The sequence below is a fragment of the Protomyctophum parallelum genome (assembly GCF_964188405.1).
Source record: "Protomyctophum parallelum genome assembly, chromosome: 3".
In the NCBI taxonomy this organism is placed as follows: domain Eukaryota; kingdom Metazoa; phylum Chordata; class Actinopteri; order Myctophiformes; family Myctophidae; genus Protomyctophum; species Protomyctophum parallelum.
Genome location: NC_139698.1, coordinates 54,738,648 through 54,760,364, shown reverse-complemented (window position 1 = coordinate 54,760,364; position 21,717 = coordinate 54,738,648).

The window sequence follows — 21,717 nt, the reverse complement described above, 5'->3', positions numbered from 1 at the left end:
CCACGCCTCCATTCGGAGACCAGAAGTCCCTTAACCTGGAAGGTTTTTCACCTTGAGTCTGGCGCCTTAGACCACTCGGCCATCCTGACATCCATATAAGTTCCTGGTTCAAATCCACGTATTGCTTTCCAATGTAATACCATTGTAATAAGGGTGTAATGTAGTAATAATTCAACACTTATGTAATGAAACTGTAACAGTATAATAATGCAAAAATAGGCTACTCTCAATTTATAAGCAGTAGTTACTATCATTTATGCATGAGCTTTTAAGGGTCCAAGAATGCATGCTCCTTGGAGAATGCGGGCAAGGATCCCGCTACTTCTCGCATGCTAAGCGAGCGCTCTACCATTTGAGCTAATTCCCCTTGTGCAGACTGAAAGGTTGAGATCAGAGCTTGCCAGGCGATTTACCAGTGGCATTTGGCCTATGTCATAAAAAAGTTTAATAATGGAATTAGTGTAGTAATAACCCATGTTTGCTTGCATGAATATGTCATTTGTAGCCTCGTTGGCGCAGTAGGCAGCGCGTCAGTCTCATAATCTGAAGGTCGTGAGTTCGAGCCTCACACGGGGCAGCAGTTTTACACAGGAGGGGAAACAGACAATGGCTGCTTTGACAAAGAGCTGCTGCTGTTGTTGTTGTGCTGTGTTCACACTGGCAGCTACAAAGCAACAGGCTACAAATTGTATTCAATGGAATCCAATTAACTTGAAGATACACAAAAAGTAGACTACAGGTTAACGGTTTTCTTCCGTGTGCTTCTTAGATATTTACAAGCATTTCCCACAAAAAGTACAGGTAAAGGGTTTTCTTCTGTGTGCTTCATAGATATTTTAAAGCGTTTGCCAGAGACGGTAAAGCCAAAAGGTCTCTAATTTAGTCAAAAAGAATAGCTAAATTGCCCCGGGGACTTGTTCCATATGTAAAAGTGTTGTCAGAAGTGGGATTTGAACCCACACCTCCATTCGGAGACCAGAAGTCCCTTAACCTGGAAGGTTTGTCACCTTGAGTCTGGCGCCTTAGACCACTCGGCCATTCTGACATCCATATAAGTTCCTGGTTCAAATCCACGTATTGCTTTCCAATGTAATACCATTGTAATAAGGGTGTAATGTAGTAATAATTCAACACTTATGTAATGAAACTGTAACAGTATATTAATGCAATAATAGGCTACTCTCAATTTATAAGCAGTAGTTACTATCATTTGTGCATGACCTTTTAAGGGTCCAAGAATGCATGCTCCTTGGAGAATGCGGGCATCGATCCCGCTACTTCTAGCATGCTAAGTAAGCGCTCTACCATTTGAGCTAATTCCCCTTGTGCAGACTGAAAGGTTGAGATCAGAGCTTGCCAGGCCATTTACCAGTGGCATTTGGCCTATGTCATAAAAATGTTTAACACTGGAATTAGTGTAGTAATAACCCATGTTTGCTTGCATAAATATGTCATTTGTAGCCTTGTTGGGGCAGTAGGCAGAGCGTCAGTCTCATAATCTGAAGGTCGTGAGTTCGAGCCTCACACAGGGGAGCAGTTTTACACAGGAGGGGAAACAGACAATGGCTGCTTTGACAAATAGCTGCTGCTGTTGTTGTTGTGCTGTGTTCACACTGGCAGCTACAAAGCAACAGGCTACAAATTGTATTCAATGGAATCCAATTAACTTGAAGATACACAAAAAGTAGACTACAGGTTAACGGTTTTCTTCCGTGTGCTTCTTAGATATTTACAAGCATTTCCCACAAAAAGTACAGGTAAAGGGTTTTCTTCTGTGTGCTTCATAGATATTTTAAAGCGTTTGCCAGAGACGGTAAAGCCAAAAGGTCTCTAATTTAGTCTAAAAGAATAGCTAAATTGCCCCGGGGACTTGTTCCATATGTAAATGTGTTGTCAGAAGTGGGATTTGAACCCACACCTCCATTCGGAGACCAGAAGTCCCTTAACCTGGAAGGTTTGTCACCTTGAGTCTGGCGCCTTAGACCACTCGGCCATTCTGACATCCATATAAGTTCCTGGTTCAAATCCACGTATTGCTTTCCAATGTAATACCATTGTAATAAGGGTGTAATGTAGTAATAATTCAACACTTATGTAATGAAACTGTAACAGTATATTAATGCAATAATAGGCTACTCTCAATTTATAAGCAGTAGTTACTATCATTTATGCATGACCTTTTAAGGGTCCAAGAATGCGTGCTCCTTGGAGAATGCGGGCATCGATCCCGCTACTTCTCGCATGCTAAGCAAGCGCTCTACCATTTGAGCTAATTCCCCTTGTGCAGACTGAAAGGTTGAGATCAGAGCATGCCAGGCCATTTACCAGTGGCATTTTGCCTGTCATAAAAATGTTTAATACTGGAATTAGTGTAGTAATAACCCATGTTTGCTTGCATGAATATGTCATTTGTATAGCCTTGTTGGCGCAGTAGGCAGAGCGTCAGTCTCATAATCTGAAGGTCGTGAGTTCGAGCCTCACACAGGGGAGCAGTTTTACACAGGAGGGGAAACAGACAATGGCTGCTTTGACAAAGAGCTGCTGCTGTTGTTGTTGTGCTGTGTTCACACTGGCAGCTACAAAGCAACAGGCTACAAATTGTATTCAATGGAATCCAATTAACTTGAAGATACACAAAAAGTAGACTACAGGTAAACGGCTTTCTTCCGTGTGCTTCTTAGATATTTACGAGCATTTCCCACAAAAGGTACAGTTAAAGGGTTTTCTTCTGTGTGCTTCATAGATATTTTAAAGCGTTTGCCAGAGACGGTAAAGCCAAAAGGTCTCTAATTTAGTCTAAAAGAATAGCAAAATTGCCCCAGGGACTTGTTCCATATGTAAAAGTATTGTCAGAAGTGGGATTTGAACCCACGCCTCCATTCGGAGACCAGAAGTCCCTTAACCTGGAAGGTTTGCACCTTGAGTCTGGCGCCTTAGACCACTCGGCCATCCTGACATCCATATAAGTTCCTGGTTCAAATCCACGTATTGCTTTCCAATGTAATACCATTGTAATAACAGTGTAATGTAGTAATAATTCAACACTTATGTAATGAAACTGTAACAGTATAATAATGCAATAATAGGCTAGTCTCAATTTATAAGCAGTAGTTACTATAATTTATGCATGAGCTTTTAAGGGTCCAAGAATGCTTGCTCCTTGGAGAATGCAGGCATCGATCCCGCTACTTCTCGCATGCTAAGCGAGCGCTCTACCATTTGAGCTAATTCCCCTTGTGCAGACTGAAAGGTTGAGATCAGAGCTTGCCAGGCCATTTACCAGTGGCATTTGGCCTATGTCATAAAAAAGTTTAATACTGGAATTAGTGTAGTAATAACCCATGTTTGCTTGCATGAATACGTCATTTGTAGCCTCGTTGGTGCAGTAGGCAGCGCGTCAGTCTCATAATCTGAAGGTCGTGAGTTCGAGCCTCACACGGGGCAGCAGTTTTACACAGGAGGGGAAACAGACAATGGCTGCTTTGACAAAGAGCTGCTGCTGTTGTTGTTGTGCTGTGTTCACACTGGCAGCTACAAAGCAACAGGCTACAAATTGTATTCAATGGAATCCAATTAACTTGAAGATACACAAAAAGTAGACTACAGGTAAACGGTTTTCTTCCGTGTGCTTCTTAGATATTTACGAGCATTTCCCACAAAAGGTACAGTTAAAGGGTTTTCTTCTGTGTGCTTCATAGATATTTTAAAGCGTTTGCCAGAGACGGTAAAGCCAAAAGGTCTCTAATTTAGTCTAAAAGAATAGCAAAATTGCCCCGGGGACTTGTTCCATATGTAAAAGTATTGTCAGACGTGGGATTTGAACCCACGCCTCCATTCGGAGACCAGAAGTCCCTTAACCTGGAAGCCATCCTGACATCCATATAAGTTCCTGGTTCAAATCCACGTATTGCTTTCCAATGTAATACCATTGTAATAACAGTGTAATGTAGTAATAATTCAACACTTATGTAATGAAACTGTAACAGTATAATAATGCAATAATAGGCTAGTCTCAATTTATAAGCAGTAGTTACTATCATTTATGCATGAGCTTTTAAGGGTCCAAGAATGTGTGCTCCTTGGAGAATGCTGGCATCGATCCCGCTACTTCTCGCATGCTAAGCGAGCGCTCTACCATTTGAGCTAATTCCCCTTGTGCAGACTGAAAGGTTGAGATCAGAGCTTGCCAGGCCATTTACCAGTGGCATTTGGCCTATGTCATAAAAAAGTTTAATAATGGAATTAGTGTAGTAATAACCCATGTTTGCTTGCATGAATACGTCATTTGTAGCCTCGTTGGCGCAGTAGGCAGTGCGTCAGTCTCATAATCTGAAGGTCGTGAGTTCGAGCCTCACACGGGGCAGCAGTTTTACACAGGAGGGGAAACAGACAATGGCTGCTTTGACAAAGAGCTGCTGCTGTTGTTGTTGTGCTGTGTTCACACTGGCAGCTACAAAGCAACAGGCTACAAATTGTATTCAATGGAATCCAATTAACTTGAAGATGCACAATAAGTAGACTACAGGTAAATGGTTTTCTTCCGTGTGCTTCTTAGATATTTACAAGCATTTCCCACAAAAAGTACAGGTAAAGGGTTTTCTTCTGTGTGCTTCATAGATATTTTAAAGCGTTTGCCAGAGACGGTAAAGCCAAAAGGTCTCTAATTTAGTCTAAAAGAATAGCAAAATTGCCCCGGGGACTTGTTCCATATGTAAAAGTGTTGTCAGAAGTGTGATTTGAACCCACGCCTCCATTCGGAGACCAGAAGTCCCTTAACCTGGAAGGTTTGTCACCTTGAGTCTGGCGCCTTAGACCACTCGGCCATCCTGACATCCATATAAGTTCCTGGTTCAAATCCACGTATTGCTTTCCAATGTAATACCATTGTAATAAGGGTGTAATGTAGTAATAATTAACACTTATAAGCAGTAGTTACTATAATTTATGCATGACCTTTTAAGGGTCCAAAAATGCGTGCTCCTTGGAGAATGCGGGCATCGATCCCGCTACTTCTCGCATGCTAAGCGAGCGCTCTACCATTTGAGCTAATTCCCCTTGTGCAGACTGAAAGGTTGAGATCAGAGCTTGCCAGGCCATTTACCAGTGGCATTTGGCCTATGTCATAAAAAAGTTTAATACTGAATTAGTGTAGTAATAACCCATGTTTGCTTGCATGAATATATAATTTGTAGCCTCGTTGGCGCAGTAGGCAGCGCGTCAGTCTCATAATCTGAAGGTCGTTAGTTCGAGCCTCACAAGGGGCAGCAGTTTTACACAGGAGGGGAAACAGACAATGGCTGCTTTGAAAAAGAGCTGCTGCTGTTGTGCTGTGTTCACATTGGCAGCTACAAAGCAACAGGCTACAAATTGTATTCAATGGAATCCAATTAACTTGAAGATACACAAAAAGTAGACTACAGGTAAACGGTTTTCTTCCGTGTGCTTCTTAGATATTTACAAGCATTTCCCACAAAAGGTACAGGTAAAGGGTTTTCTTCTGTGTGCTTCATAGATATTTTAAAGCGTTTGCCAGAGACGGTAAAGCCAAAAGGTCTCTAATTTAGTCTAAAAGAATAGCAAAATTGCCCCGGGGACTTGTTCCATATGTAAAAGTATTGTCAGAAGTGGGATTTGAACCCACACCTCCATTCGGAGACCAGAAGTCCCTTAACCTGGAAGGTTTTTCACCTTGAGTCTGGCGCCTTAGACCACTCGGCCATCCTGACATCCATATAAGTTCCTGGTTCAAATCCACGTATTGCTTTCCAATGTAATACCATTGTAATAAGGGTGTAATGTAGTAATAATTCAACACTTATGTAATGAAACTGTAACAGTATAATAATGCAAAAATAGGCTACTCTCAATTTATAAGCAGTAGTTACTATCATTTATGCATGAGCTTTTAAGGGTCCAAGAATGCATGCTCCTTGGAGAATGCGGGCAAGGATCCCGCTACTTCTCGCATGCTAAGCGAGCGCTCTACCATTTGAGCTAATTCCCCTTGTGCAGACTGAAAGGTTGAGATCAGAGCTTGCCAGGCGATTTACCAGTGGCATTTGGCCTATGTCATAAAAAAGTTTAATAATGGAATTAGTGTAGTAATAACCCATGTTTGCTTGCATGAATATGTCATTTGTAGCCTCGTTGGCGCAGTAGGCAGCGCGTCAGTCTCATAATCTGAAGGTCGTGAGTTCGAGCCTCACACGGGGCAGCAGTTTTACACAGGAGGGGAAACAGACAATGGCTGCTTTGACAAAGAGCTGCTGCTGTTGTTGTTGTGCTGTGTTCACACTGGCAGCTACAAAGCAACAGGCTACAAATTGTATTCAATGGAATCCAATTAACTTGAAGATACACAAAAAGTAGACTACAGGTTAACGGTTTTCTTCCGTGTGCTTCTTAGATATTTACAAGCATTTCCCACAAAAAGTACAGGTAAAGGGTTTTCTTCTGTGTGCTTCATAGATATTTTAAAGCGTTTGCCAGAGACGGTAAAGCCAAAAGGTCTCTAATTTAGTCTAAAAGAATAGCTAAATTGCCCCGGGGACTTGTTCCATATGTAAAAGTGTTGTCAGAAGTGGGATTTGAACCCACACCTCCATTCGGAGACCAGAAGTCTCTTAACCTGGAAGGTTTGTCACCTTGAGTCTGGCGCCTTAGACCACTCGGCCATTCTGACATCCATATAAGTTCCTGGTTCAAATCCACGTATTGCTTTCCAATGTAATACCATTGTAATAAGGGTGTAATGTAGTAATAATTCAACACTTATGTAATGAAACTGTAACAGTATATTAATGCAATAATAGGCTACTCTCAATTTATAAGCAGTAGTTACTATCATTTGTGCATGACCTTTTAAGGGTCCAAGAATGCATGCTCCTTGGAGAATGCGGGCATCGATCCCGCTATTTCTAGCATGCTAAGCAAGCGCTCTACCATTTGAGCTAATTCCCCTTGTGCAGACTGAAAGGTTGAGATCAGAGCTTGCCAGGCCATTTACCAGTGGCATTTGGCCTATGTCATAAAAATGTTTAATACTGGAATTAGTGTAGTAATAACCCATGTTTGCTTGCATGAATATGTCATTTGTAGCCTTGTTGGGGCAGTAGGCAGAGCGTCAGTCTCATAATCTGAAGGTCGTGAGTTCGAGCCTCACACAGGGGAGCAGTTTTACACAGGAGGGGAAACAGACAATGGCTGCTTTGACAAATAGCTGCTGCTGTTGTTGTTGTGCTGTGTTCACACTGGCAGCTACAAAGCAACAGGCTACAAATTGTATTCAATGGAATCCAATTAACTTGAAGATACACAAAAAGTAGACTACAGGTTAACGGTTTTCTTCCGTGTGCTTCTTAGATATTTACAAGCATTTCCCACAAAAAGTACAGGTAAAGGGTTTTCTTCTGTGTGCTTCATAGATATTTTAAAGCGTTTGCCAGAGACGGTAAAGCCAAAAGGTCTCTAATTTAGTCTAAAAGAATAGCAAAATTGCCCCGGGGACTTGTTCCATATGTAAAAGTATTGTCAGAAGTGGGATTTGAACCCACGCCTCCATTAGGAGACCAGAAGTCCCTTAACCTGGAAGGTTTGTCACCTTGAGTCTGGTGCCTTAGACCACTCGGCCATCCTGACATCCATATAAGTTCCTGGTTCAAATCCACGTATTGCTTTCCAATGTAATACCATTGTAATAAGGGTGTAATGTAGTAATAATTCAACACTTATGTAATGAAACTGTAACAGTATATTAATGCAATAATAGGCTACTCTCAATTTATAAGCAGTAGTTACTATAATTTATGCATGACCTTTCAAGGGTCCAAGAATGCGTGCTCCTTGGAGAATGCGGGCATCGATCCCGCTACTTCTCGCATGCTAAGCAAGCGCTCTACCATTTGAGCTAATTCCCCTTGTGCAGACTGAAAGGTTGAGATCAGAGCATGCCAGGCCATTTACCAGTGGCATTTTGCCTGTCATAAAAATGTTTAATACTGGAATTAGTGTAGTAATAACCCATGTTTGCTTGCATGAATATGTCATTTGTAGCCTTGTTGGCGCAGTAGGCAGAGCGTCAGTCTCATAATCTGAAGGTCGTGAGTTCGAGCCTCACACAGGGGAGCAGTTTTACACAGGAGGGGAAACAGACAATGGCTGCTTTGACAAATAGCTGCTGCTGTTGTTGTTGTGCTGTGTTCACACTGGCAGCTACAAAGCAACAGGCTACAAATTGTATTCAATGGAATCCAATTAACTTGAAGATACACAAAAAGTAGACTACAGGTTAACGGTTTTCTTCCGTGTGCTTCTTAGATATTTACAAGCATTTCCCACAAAAAGTACAGGTAAAGGGTTTTCTTCTGTGTGCTTCATAGATATTTTAAAGCGTTTGCCAGAGACGGTAAAGCCAAAAGGTCTCTAATTTAGTCTAAAAGAATAGCTAAATTGCCCCGGGGACTTGTTCCATATGTAAATGTGTTGTCAGAAGTGGGATTTGAACCCACACCTCCATTCGGAGACCAGAAGTCCCTTAACCTGGAAGGTTTGTCACCTTGAGTCTGGCGCCTTAGACCACTCGGCCATTCTGACATCCATATAAGTTCCTGGTTCAAATCCACGTATTGCTTTCCAATGTAATACCATTGTAATAAGGGTGTAATGTAGTAATAATTCAACACTTATGTAATGAAACTGTAACAGTATATTAATGCAATAATAGGCTACTCTCAATTTATAAGCAGTAGTTACTATCATTTATGCATGACCTTTTAAGGGTCCAAGAATGCGTGCTCCTTGGAGAATGCGGGCATCGATCCCGCTACTTCTCGCATGCTAAGCAAGCGCTCTACCGTTTGAGCTAATTCCCCTTGTGCAGACTGAAAGGTTGAGATCAGAGCATGCCAGGCCATTTACCAGTGGCATTTTGCCTGTCATAAAAATGTTTAATACTGGAATTAGTGTAGTAATAACCCATGTGTGCTTGCATGAATATGTCATTTGTAGCCTTGTTGGCGCAGTAGGCAGAGCGTCAGTCTCATAATCTGAAGGTCGTGAGTTCGAGCCTCACACAGGGGAGCAGTTTTACACAGGAGGGGAAACAGACAATGGCTGCTTTGACAAAGAGCTGCTGCTGTTGTTGTTGTGCTGTGTTCACACTGGCAGCTACAAAGCAACAGGCTACAAATTGTATTCAATGGAATCCAATTAACTTGAAGATACACAAAAAGTAGACTACAGGTAAACGGTTTTCTTCCGTGTGCTTCTTAGATATTTACAAGCATTTCCCACAAAAAGTACAGGTAAAGGGTTTTCTTCTGTGTGCTTCATAGATATTTTAAAGCGTTTGCCAGAGACGGTAAAGCCAAAAGGTCTCTAATTTAGTCTAAAAGAATAGCAAAATTGCCCCGGGGACTTGTTCCATATGTAAAAGTATTGTCAGAAGTGGGATTTGAACCCACGCCTCCATTAGGAGACCAGAAGTCCCTTAACCTGGAAGGTTTGTCACCTTGAGTCTGGTGCCTTAGACCACTCGGCCATCCTGACATCCATATAAGTTCCTGGTTCAAATCCACGTATTGCTTTCCAATGTAATACCATTGTAATAAGGGTGTAATGTAGTAATAATTCAACACTTATGTAATGAAACTGTAACAGTATATTAATGCAATAATAGGCTACTCTCAATTTATAAGCAGTAGTTACTATAATTTATGCATGACCTTTCAAGGGTCCAAGAATGCGTGCTCCTTGGAGAATGCGGGCATCGATCCCGCTACTTCTCGCATGCTAAGCAAGCGCTCTACCATTTGAGCTAATTCCCCTTGTGCAGACTGAAAGGTTGAGATCAGAGCATGCCAGGCCATTTACCAGTGGCATTTTGCCTGTCATAAAAATGTTTAATACTGGAATTAGTGTAGTAATAACCCATGTTTGCTTGCATGAATATGTCATTTGTAGCCTTGTTGGCGCAGTAGGCAGAGCGTCAGTCTCATAATCTGAAGGTCGTGAGTTCGAGCCTCACACAGGGGAGCAGTTTTACACAGGAGGGGAAACAGACAATGGCTGCTTTGACAAATAGCTGCTGCTGTTGTTGTTGTGCTGTGTTCACACTGGCAGCTACAAAGCAACAGGCTACAAATTGTATTCAATGGAATCCAATTAACTTGAAGATACACAAAAAGTAGACTACAGGTTAACGGTTTTCTTCCGTGTGCTTCTTAGATATTTACAAGCATTTCCCACAAAAAGTACAGGTAAAGGGTTTTCTTCTGTGTGCTTCATAGATATTTTAAAGCGTTTGCCAGAGACGGTAAAGCCAAAAGGTCTCTAATTTAGTCTAAAAGAATAGCTAAATTGCCCCGGGGACTTGTTCCATATGTAAATGTGTTGTCAGAAGTGGGATTTGAACCCACACCTCCATTCGGAGACCAGAAGTCCCTTAACCTGGAAGGTTTGTCACCTTGAGTCTGGCGCCTTAGACCACTCGGCCATTCTGACATCCATATAAGTTCCTGGTTCAAATCCACGTATTGCTTTCCAATGTAATACCATTGTAATAAGGGTGTAATGTAGTAATAATTCAACACTTATGTAATGAAACTGTAACAGTATATTAATGCAATAATAGGCTACTCTCAATTTATAAGCAGTAGTTACTATCATTTATGCATGACCTTTTAAGGGTCCAAGAATGCGTGCTCCTTGGAGAATGCGGGCATCGATCCCGCTACTTCTCGCATGCTAAGCAAGCGCTCTACCGTTTGAGCTAATTCCCCTTGTGCAGACTGAAAGGTTGAGATCAGAGCTTGCCAGGCCATTTACCAGTGGCATTTGGCCTATGTCATAAAAAAAGTTTAATACTGAAATTAGTGTAGTAATAACCCATGTTTGCTTGCATGAATATGTCATTTGTAGCCTCGTTGGCGCAGTAGGCAGCGCGTCAGTCTCATAATCTGAAGGTCGTGAGTTCGAGCCTCACACGGGGCAGCAGTTTTACACAGGAGGGGAAACAGACAATGGCTGCTTTGACAAAGAGCTGCTGCTGTTGTTGTTGTGCTGTGTTCACACTGGCAGCTACAAGCAACAGGCTACAAATTGTATTCAATGGAATCCAATTAACTTGAAGATACACAAAAAGTAGATGAAGTGTCTGTCAATGAAGATACAGTTCTTATGCTTCCTAGTCTCACACATCAACTCTCGCGATACATCCCACTCCACTACATCCCTCTCTTCGTCAGAATTAAAGTTACCCACACTTTACAGAACCCAACCAAAAGACTTAGGCCCTTTCCCAATTCCTTTTTTAAGCCTACCCCTCAGCCCTTGCCCCTTCCCCTTGTCCCTACATAATGAGTGTCAAGGGGTAGGGAGATAAATCATCCCCCTAGGAATTGGAACGTCCCTAAATATTGAACGTCCCTTGTAGATATTGATATACAACCTGTTCTCAGAAAATAGCTGATCTGCAAGCTCACTACAGGCCAGTGGTCCCCAAACTTTGATGGCATTTCTGTCTCTAGGACCCCCAATTTATATTGTAAAATCAATGTCAATTAACCCTGAGAGTGTACAAACTATCATTTAGCCCATAACCCACTTTGGAAACTACTTTCCATTTGATTTAAGCTGTAGAGATGGAACGTAAATATAACATTGCTGTGGTTATGATGAAATAAATATATTGTAATTTTGTCTCATGTTGGTAGCCCACCATGCAGAATGTAATTCAGCTAGATATAGCTCATTCTGACACCTGCTCAACAGTTGTACCTGATTAATTGATTATTGTATTAACAGTTTGTATAGCATGGGTACAGATATATATACAGGGTTAGAAAAAGGAAAAACAATTTACAGTATAGAAAGAAGGGGCTGTGGTCACTGTTCATTGTTTTTAATATCATTAAGAACAGAGTCATTTTCTATAAATGAAAATGCCATTGTGATTCATCTCCATCCAATGTACAGTCTGCACAGCAGCTTGCAATCTGTTCCGTAGCTGGTTTGCCTGGGGAAAAAACACCATTGCTAAATTAGTTATGAAAGTTTTGCAACTTGTGGGGATTAGTTTAACATTGGTCATGATAAAACCATAGCTATCACTGCAGCGAGTAGCCAACGTTATGCAGTGACAGCGTTATGTAGGTACAGTAGGCTATTTCACGGCTTTTAAGAGCTCCAAAAGCAGAATGTTGACATATCGTGGTCTGGGGGGTCGGACTGATGCCTGCTAATAAGCTAGCTTGCATCCGAGTTGTATCACCGGCGCACCGGCGATAAATAAAAAAGAATAAAGCGCCGATGCGGCGCCAAATGAATGGGTAACGTTGTATGAATGCAACGCCGTATCATATCGTTAGTTCACGTGAAGTAACGTTAACCTTTGCTAGAGATTGCGATATTTTTGGCGATGCAGATTGTTAATACATTCAAATAATATTGGTTATTATAATATTTTTCCATAATAAAGGACATAAAAGGCTTCTTACCTCGTCCGCCTTTCAGCCCTCAGTGATGTTGCTCCGTTTGAAGTCCCGTCGAGATATCCCTTCAAACGAAGGGGATTCTACCCCTCACCCTCGGCCCTTCCCCTCCATCCAAAGACAATTGAGATAACCCTTCCCCCTCACGTGAACGCGCATAAGCAAGGGAAAGGGCTAAGGGCCAGGACGAAGGGGGGAATTGGGATTGAGCCTTAGTCTTTACAAACAACAACAATGTACCATTTCAAACACATTAAACAAAATCTGAACAGTCAACAAGTCCCATTTTTTTTTTTTTTTTTTAAAGTTCTCAATATGCATTCAGTGTCTTTGTTCCCTTATCTTAAGTGTCTCTGTATCGGGTCGGCTTCCTGATAACTCGGCCCCCCCTAGTAACTCTGTCATTGCCTGAGCCTGATATCACTTTAGGTGAACACTCTGCAGTGTTCGGTATGTCCTGCATGTCCAAACCTCCGGTTTCCTCATAACTTTCCGCTGGTACTCCAATGCCTGCCTGTGCTTCTGCTGGCATAGCGAAATCAAAGTCCATTTCCACAGGAGCATGGCGCAGATGTTTAACATTCCTTGTAACCCTAGAGCCATCCTGTGTGTTTATCAGTTCAAATTAATTGTCAGAGGTGTTTCTCAGGAGCACATAGCGAGCGTCTCTGAATCTAGTGTCCAGTTTTCCATTGTCTCTACTGGCGACATGGACCAGGTCTCCAACTTTGAAATTGTGTTCCTTCACTCTATTTGTTCTGTCAGCGTAGTCCTTCATTTTGTCTGTGTATTCTCTGTGATGTTTTTGAATGTCCTTTGACCTTTCCTCTTCATCCACCAGGTTGGGTAGCTTTGTGCGAATGTCACGTCCAAACATGAGCATGGCTGGTGTTTCCCCCGATGCCCTGTGGGGCGTCGAACGATATGCTCAAAGGATATTTGGGAGTTCCTCCCTCCATTTCTTTCCTTCACTTTCAGCTGCTCTGAAGGCCTTTTTAAGATATCTGTGGAACCGTTCAATTTTCCCATTTGATCTTGGATAGTACGGTGATGCACGTATGTGCTTGATCCCGCATGTAGCAAGGAAAGATTCAAACAGGTTTCCCACAAACGTCTTGGCATTATCAGTGACGGTCTCCAGGGGGTATCCAAAACGTGCAAATATATGCGTCAGCTCCTTAATGACTGTGGCTGAGGATGTGTCATTTATGACAACTGCTTCTGGGAATGAAGTGTAGTAATCTGTCAGAGTCAATATGTGGCTGTTCTCTATAGGGCCCACTATGTCGATGCCCAACTTAGTCCAGGGTCTGGGGGGCAGTTTGAGTGGTTGAAGGGGTTGATCATCATGCAGCGGTTGATTCAGCACACAAGCAGAGCAGTTTCGGACCAGTCTCTCGACATCTAGGTCCATATTAGGCCAGTAGAATTTGCTCCTCAGATATTGCTTGGTGCGGACCACACCCTGGTGAGTTTCGTGTGCAATTTTCAGTGCCTGTTTCACTTTCTGTTTTGGTAACACAATCCTGTGCCCCCTCAGTATCAGTCCGTCATATGTAGACAACTCACTCGAGCATCTGTCATAAGGCTGCAGTTCCAGTGGAATTGGGTCTGGCCATTTTCCCACCTCCACTATTGCCATGAGCTGCTTTAGCGTTTCATCCTCTGTCGTGGAGTGTTTAATGTCCTCAAGTGTCATTGCTTGTAAGCCGTGCATGGTCACTGAAAGCACTTTTCCTACATATGGTTCAACGTACCCGTTTTCCTCTGTGTCTGGTAAGGGTAAGTCTTGACAGTGAGTCTGCCACGTTAGACTTTCCAACAATGTGTTCAATCTTGTAGTCATATGGCTGTAATCTCAATCCCAGTCTCTGAATCCTGGGTGGAAACAGTGTAGCCTTCTCAGGGTTGAACATGTAAATAAGAGGCTTGTGATCAGTCTGAAGTGTAAACATGCCTCCCCACAGATATGTTCTAAAGCGTTCGACAGCCCATACACATCCTAGAGCCTCTCGCTCTATCTGGGAATAGCGTCTCACCGTAGGAGTAAGTGAGCGGCTTGCATAAGCGATCGGTTTATTCTGTCCGTCTTCCTGTTCTTGCAGCAGGACTGCGCCCAGTCCCACCGGGCTCGCATCACTTATGACCACAGTGGGTGCATTGATCTTGTAGTATGCTAGGCAGGGTTCACTCACCAGTGCTCTTTTCATGTATTTGAATGACTTCTCAGTTTCTGATGTCCACTCCCACTCTTGACTCTTCCGTGTCAGTCTCCTGAGTGGTTCTGATATATTGGCATAGTCTGGAATAAATTTCATCAGAGACCCACATGTGCCTAAGAACGAGCGCAACAGCTGCACATTTTCAGGTCTCGGTGCATTACAGACAGCCTCTATTTTCTGGGGGTCTGGTTTTATGCCTTCTGCTGAGATCACATGTCCCAGCATCTCAATCTGGCGTAATCCAAAAATACATTTCTCTCTATTGAGGGTGAGACCCCTGTCTTTGCATCTCTGTAGCACTTGCCTCAGTCTCTGTTCCAGTTATTTTCCGTTTTCAGCATGTATTGTCACATCATCCATGTAGCACACAACACCTGGCAATCCTGTCAGCATTGAGTCCATAGCCTTCTGGTAGGCTTCAGGTGCACTTGACAGCCCAAAGGGAACCTTCCTGAAACGGTAGCACCCTCTGTGGGTTATGAAAGTAGTCAAGTCAATGGATTGGCTATTGATACCCTAATGATAAGTCAATGGCCATATGGATAGAACCTCTTCATGGTCTGTTTCAATTCCACTTTTGACAAAAATACTGTATTATACAGGCATTCCCCCATGAGATTTTTCCCACTACCTGTATCTATGACAATTTTTATCTTTTGCCCATTAATTCTTATGGTTTCTTTTCCTTGTGGATCTATTGCATGCACAAACTCATCTGAATCTGAGTCTGAGGGGTCCTCCACTGCTCTCACTGGTTTATATTTCCTGTCATGGTTTTGTTCTTTTTGTCCGTTCATTTTCTTTCTACAAACACGAGCATAATGTCCGATTTTCTTGCAGTACATGCATTTCGCCGTTTTCGCTACACAATCATCTGCTGTGTGAGTTGTTAAGCCGCACCTGAAACACACGGTGTCGCTGTTGCCCTGTTCTTCATCCGTGCCTCTGTTTCTTGGTCTCTCTGTGCGGGCGGGAGCAGTGTGACGTGCGTTCCTGGTGAAATTAACACCGTCGCGAGATCTGCCACTCCCACTGTCTTCAGCGAACACTCTGGACTCTGCATGTTCTGCTTCAAACAGTCTAGCAACATTAAGAGCTCTGTCCATAGTTAAATCTTCCTCCTGCAATAATTTGTCCCTCAGCCTCTTCATTGCACACTTTTCCACGATTTGATCCCTCAGCATGTCATTTTCCAGTGCTCCAAACTCACATGACTTCGCCAATTCCCTCAATGAGTTAACAAAGGCATCAACAGGCTCCTCCGTGCCTTGCGCTCGCTGCCTAAACTTGTGTCGTTCCAACACCACGTTCCGCCGTGGCGTGAAATATCTGTCAAGAGCAGCAACTGCTTCATCATATGTACCTTTGGGTCCCGGGAGGTTGGCAAAGATCCTCTGAGTCGGTGCTCCAATGCAATGCAGTAGTGTAGCTCTCCTGACGGCATTGTCTGCTCCATCATTGCCGCAGCCGCTGGCTATTTCAAAGATAGTGTACGAGTCCTTCCATAACTTGTATTCCGTGTACAGATCCGATGCTTCCAAGTTCAACGGAGGGGGCGGCGATAGCTGAACATAAGCGGACGCCATAATTCCTTTTTATCCTCGTCGCCAATGTAGTGTCGGTCAATGAAGATACAGTTCTTATGCAGATGGTTACTTTATTAATGAACAGGTTGGTTTAGTCAATCTTACAGCTCCCGGCTTTTCTACCGGTCTCCCTCTCTCCACTTCCTGCTTCCTAGTCACATCAACTCTCGCAATACATCCCACTCCACTACAGTAGACTACAGGTAAACGGTTTTCTTCCGTGTGCTTCTTAGATATTTACAAGCATTTCCCACAAAAAGTACAGGTAAAGGGTTTTCTTCTGTGTGCTTCATAGATATTTTAAAGCGTTTGCCCGAGACGGTAAAGCCAAAGGTCTCTAATTTAGTCTAAAAGAATAGCAAAATTGCCCCGGGGACTTGTTCCATAATGTAAAAGTACTGGCTTCATAAGCCAACATAGTGCATTTCACTTTCACACAAGAACAAGGCATGTACATTTTTCAACAATTAAACAAAAAGTGCATGTGTACCTTTTGGATGTATTATTATTATTAGGCTCAATTGGGTTTAAAACACAGCCAAATCAAATAATTAAAATCAAAACAAAGGCCTCTGGACACTCATGCATGAAGGAAGCATGAGTTCAAGTCCGTTGCTCTCCCCAGGTTTGGCGGAGGGTGTGTAGAGCCCAGGATCACATTAGATAATTGACACAGGTGTGAAAAATGGGTTACAAAATCGTGGGATAAAAAATGTAGATAAAAAAAAAATACAAAGGCCTCTCTACGGCCAGCCCTGAGCCTATTATATTCAAACCAATACTTTAGCCTTGCCTATACAGCCTTGCCTATACATAAAGAACTGGATGTCAATCAATTTTCTACAGCTAAACGACTCTAAATCCGAGGTTCTCATTTTTGGTCCACTCACAAGAAAGAGCCATGCTGGCGCAAAACCTGGCCTCTCTTACCCCAAATGTAAAGCCCTCCGTGAGGAACCTTGGTGTTATCTTTGACCCCGACCTCAATTTTGAAGCCCATGTAAGAAAGGTAATTCAATTATCATTCTACCACCTCAAAAATATCGTCAAAATCAAGCCCTTCCTATCCACCCCTGACTTAACTAAAGTAATCCATGCATTCATTTATTCACGTCTCGATTATTGCAACTCCCTGTACTCTTGTCTCTCCAATAAATCTATCCAACGTCTACAACTAGTTCAGAATGCCGCAGCCCGAGTCCTGACCGGTACAAAAAAATATGACCACATCTCACCAATCCTGGCTTCCCTGCATTGGCTCCCAATCACTTTTAGAATTGATTTTAAAATCCTACTATTAACTTTTAAGTCCATCTCTGATCTGGCCCCATCCTACATATCTGACCTACTCAAGCCCTATGTCCCACAGCGCACCTTAAGGTCCTCGGAAAAGGCGCTCTTGGTAGTCCCAGCTTCCAAGTTGAGAACGAAAGGTGACCGGGCCTTTGCACTCAGAGCCCCAACTCTCTGGAATGCCCTCCCCCTCGAGACAAGGCTCGCAGAATCCGTCCCCCACTTCAAATCCCTCCTAAAAACTCACTTTTGTAAAGCTGCTTTTAACACCTAAACGTTTTTTAACATTCCCTATTGTTCGTATGTCCTACTGCATTTCTGTACATTGCCTGTTCTTTATTTTTATTATTGTCAACTGTTGTTTATGTTGTGCACTGCATTTGTTCTTATTTTTCTGTAAAGCACTTTGTAACCTCGTTTTGAAAGGTGCTATATAAATAAAGGTTTATTATTATTATTATACAATCAAGCCTTAAAAGAGAATCATAAACCACACAAACTATTATGACTATGGTTCATTTCAGTCCGACAAGGTCACTTTCACAGATCAGAACATAGGCATAGCTTATTACAGTATGTTGGCTAAGCACACACCACTGACTAAAAAAAGAAAGCAAACAGCTAAGGCCTTCCTATAAAAAGGTGTCTCTGGAGCTAGCCTAATCCACTGTCTAGTCTACAGACAATGTAGACTAAAGTATCTGTTAAAACGCATCAGAAGAAGCTGTTCGAAGCGTCCGTCGCCGAGACGATTTCATTTTGGGGTGAGTACAAGACTGCCAAAACTGAACAGCCTTTCAACTGGTGCACTGGAGGCTGTTGGGGCATTTATAACGGAGTGAAATTTGTTTTATTCTTGGAAACTGGTGCAGGCTTTCCATCGTTTTGGCACTGTTGCAGAGATAGGCAGTTACCTCGTTTTCCACAGACATAGAGGCAGTCTCACGGGTCCTTTTTCAAAGGAAAATAAGTCATCCTCCTCGCTAGCGGCATCAGCAGATGCAGCGTCAGGCGTTGGGTTATTGGTGGGTGCAGGCTCAAGTTTGCGACACTCCATAGTGAGCAAGAGCTTAATGTGATCTCTTCTGTCTTCTTCTTTTACCCAGTGCAATTTGAATTTGGGCAGTGAGACAGCGGCCAGCAACGCATCCTTGGAGTCGCTGGCTTTGGACCACAGCGCTGAACATTTGGCTGTAGCACTGCGATACACAGCCCTCGATTCTGAATTAGATGACAGCCATTTATCAACCTCATTATTGGCAATTAGATTAAGTGTATGGGCTGCACATCGATAGTGGTTGGGCAATGCAAATAGACCAGGCTGGGCATTATCATCCATGGCCGTGGCGAATATAGCATTGAGGTCTGTAAAGGTCACCTCCTCTTCGTCGCGCTCATCTTCGTCGAGCTCCTGACTCTAGCTGCTGCTGCTGATAATCTTTGAAAGCCTTCACAAAGTTACTGCCATTGCCTTTGAACCTTTTACAAGCTGTCGCTGCCTTCTTTCTTTTCCTTTCTGGCACATGCCGGGTTAGGGTTAGGGGTTAGGTGCCGCACCTAACAGGATACTCATTGAAAGCCATTGACGAATATATTAGTCATTTCAATCCAAGGCGCAGGTTAAGAGATCCAAGGTTTAAGAGAACCGCTGCCTGCTGGATTGGATAAAACTGTTCATCTATAAATGCACCAAGTCTCTGTGTGTACATGGCACCTTTAACCATATTGACGACATATCATACGTACATACATATCATACTGTACAAATGAAAAATAGTATAAAAAAGTTGCAGCCCTATTCACACTCACTCTCATTGGTGAGTTGAGTTTTAAAAAAATTACGCACCGTCATTACACACATGCAAGCATGCACACACGCACGCACACGCACGCACGTCTCCAATGTTGCTGACTTCGTTACAACAAACAGCAAACACAGCAGAAACACCATCACCGTTAACAAGTTAACAGTCAATAATTCACCGGGTACACATGCTGACCTTGCACTTCTTACCGTTGGTTGGTTGTAATGTCACATGTGTTTTATACTTTTACTGTATATTTTACTAACTTTTAGCTGCACTTGAACAATAATGATTTTTTTTTTATTATTCCTAGATCAGTGGTTCACTTTCAAGGACCACCATAACTAATTAGTGTCGAAATGTAACACTCTCAGAGTTACAGACCTGTAAGGGTCCATTTGGTTCCATGTGTACACTCTCAGAGTTACAGACCTGTAAGGGTCCATTTGGTTCCATGTGTACACTCTCAGAGTTACAGACCTGTAAGGGTCCATTTGGTTCCATGTGTACACTCTCAGAGTTACAGACCTGTAAGGGTCCATTTGGTTCCATGTGTACACTCTCAGAGTTACAGACCTGTAAGGGTCCATTTGGTTCCATGTGTACACTCTCAGAGTTACAGACCTGGTTCCATGTGTACACTCTCAGAGTTACAGACATGTAAGGGTCTGTTTGGAACCCCCTCGAGGTACCCTGGACTTCCCTGGAGGTACCCTGGATTTCACTTTGAGAACCAATGTCCTGACCTAGATTTTCGATTAATCTAGATTTGTCTGGTTTGTTTCATATTGGGAAGGAAAATTATTTATTGGTACATCTCTATGATGATGCGTTTCCCTTTGCTTGATGCTCTGTGTAAAGCACATTGAATTGCCTTGCTGTTGAAATGTTCTATACAAATAAACTTGCCGTACTATTAGTTGGTTGTTATTAGCACTGCTTTAGGATCTGATCCTTGTACTTCTTACTATTGGTTGATTGCAGTGGTGGAGAAGTAAGTGACTACAACAATTCAGAGGTATTAATTACTTTGAAATAATAAACTATAGTAGCTAAAATGTGCATTAACCAGCCCACTATATGCTTTGGCTATTTTCTGCTAGCACGCAGTGCACTGAACTGCATGCACTGCACGCACGCACGGTGCACGCACACACATGACCAGTGTTGTTTTCGTCGACTAAAACGAAGACGAAAAATGTTCGTTGACTACCATTTACCACTGACAAAAACTAAATGGAAACTATACATGAAAACTAAGCTATGACTAAAACTAAGACTAAATATACTGACAATTCCGTCAACAAATAAAAACTAGACTAATATGTTAGGAAGGGACTAGTGGACAAGGGATCCAGTATAAGTCCTTTTACAATTAGTTGCATTAATTAATTATTAATAGCCGATTTACAAGCTCACAACGCGTTGCGCGTTGTGAGCTTGTAGATCGGCTATTTTCAGCAAGTGGAAAAAAAAACATACATTTTGTTTGACTAAACATACATTTTGTTTGACTAAATCAACTGTAGATTTAGTCGACTAAAATGTTATGATATTTAGTCGACTAAAACTAGACTAACACTAAAACATTCCAGGTGACTAAAATGTAACTAAAACTAAACGGAAAACTATTCAAGAGACTATGATTAAAAACTAAAATCCAAATATTTGCTGCCAAAAACAACACTGCACACGACTAATCCTCAGTCAAGCCCCGGACCACCAGCCTGATGTCAAATATAAAAACAATAAGCCGACAGACACTTATAGCCTAGCTGTTGAATGGCTTAAGTAACGGTTGGTAAATGTACTTGCTCCGTGATAGAATATAGAGGACATATTAAAGCCATTAACCCAGTTTGGACCCTAGTAGCACGCACCCCTATGTTCTTGGGCAAACACAGCTGACCTACAAACTCACATTGGGTTGCCATGCGACACATAAGGCCCTCATTTATCAACTGTGCGTACGCCAAAATATGGGTGCACGCCGAAATTACCGACATTTTCGACATTTACCATTTCCACCAAAGCTTGAAATTGAATTTGACAAAGCATAATTCATGACTAGGAAGAGCTAACGCCAACTCTAACGGTACATTAAAAAGATGCCCCTTTTTAGTTCTTCGTGACAGGGAGTCACGTGCCTCAATAATCAATAAATAATCGTTAGTTTGAATGGTAGCAGCACATCAATCACTTGTTGTATAGATGGCTACTTTAGCTCAGTCAGCTAACGTATAGCTACAAATAATAGGGGTTGGGGTTTCACCGATACTGGTTACCTAAATAATTCCGTGACGGCGGAATTTTCATTGGGGTA